General features: G+C 37.9%; 1 protein-coding gene across 1 annotated transcript in view; it reads left to right on the top strand.

Annotated features, from left to right (window-relative positions):
- aar2 (AAR2 splicing factor) overlaps window positions 1–440 on the top strand; it is a 2452-nt gene extending 2012 nt beyond the window's left edge. The window contains exon 3 of the mRNA XM_079239622.1: window positions 1–440. This exon is cut by the window's left edge and continues 196 nt beyond it. The gene's annotated coding sequence lies outside the window, so the exon portion shown is untranslated.
- Window positions 441–1149: the final 709 nt, after the last annotated feature.

Here is a 1149-nt window from a genome sequence, read left to right as displayed (position 1 = left end):
TGAGGTTTGAGGAAACTTCAACCACTGCAGTGCTGCAGTCTTCCCTCATGTTTGTGTCTTTTCTCAGAAGAATGTGTCGAGGCTGCTAAGTTTCACATCTTACATTCATACCCGTAGTTTGTATCCGAAGAAAGCAGACACATTAAATCATCTGTAGTGTTACAGGCTGAGTGGCGCTGCAGGGTAGAAGAAAGCAATGAGGACCTCTGGTGGTGGTCACCTCAGTCTCATTGAATGAGGTTAAAATAAATTGCAAGCTTGCGTTAAATGGACAGTTACAGTTGGAATAGGGCAAAAAAAATTTCTTACACAGATTTTTTATTTTTAACCATGCAGTTAAATAAGTTTAAACTATAAGATAATGAAAACATAATAAACAGAGTGTAGATGGTGTTGGGACACGAAATAATAGGTAGTTAATGTTTCAATTGTAATTTCTATTTAGGCACTGTAAACATTTTCTGCATTTTTGTTTTGTATTTCAGTCATTTGTTGAACCAAAATCTTCCTTTAATAAAATGAAAAAAACAATCCATCTGTTCTTGTCAGCGTTACTGTGGTTATCATGTGTGTCAGTGCCTTCAATGGAAAGTTGTTACTTTCTTCTCCACTAGATGGCACTCGTGTTTTTTAATTTATTTATTTCTGTGATGCACAATGTGTGTTCCTGTTGATCAACACTAGATGTTCAGAATTGCTGTTTTGGTGCTGGGAGGGGATACATCCCTGCTGGGCATTGGATACTAAACCAAAGCATCAGCTTTTTTCCTGATCCAAACAAAAGATCTGTGAAGAATTTGAGATGTCCCAACAACAACTGTGTGGCTAACATTATTGTGTTCAGTTTAAGAGCTAAGTAAGTGTGTGTGTGTGTGTGTGTGTGTGTGTGTGTGTGTGTGTGTGTGTGTGTGTGTGTGTGTGTATTAATCTCTGTCCATCTTTAGCTTTTTGTCTTCCTAGTTGGGCTCTTTTCCTCGACATTCAACTCCAGGAGCCAATCTATAACTGTAAAGCTGCTCTGAAAAGGACAAAAGCCACCTAATGGAGTTACCTGAGTTAATAGACTCTCGATCTGTTAATGGACATCCAAAGGCCAGTTTAAAAAAAAAAAATCTATTATCTTCTCAGAAGGTCGCTGGTATTGCAAAA

Source organism: Telmatherina bonti (genome assembly GCF_933228915.1).
Source record: "Telmatherina bonti genome assembly, chromosome: 4".
NCBI lineage: Eukaryota > Metazoa > Chordata > Actinopteri > Atheriniformes > Telmatherinidae > Telmatherina > Telmatherina bonti.
This window is presented reverse-complemented; position numbering and strand designations above follow the sequence as displayed.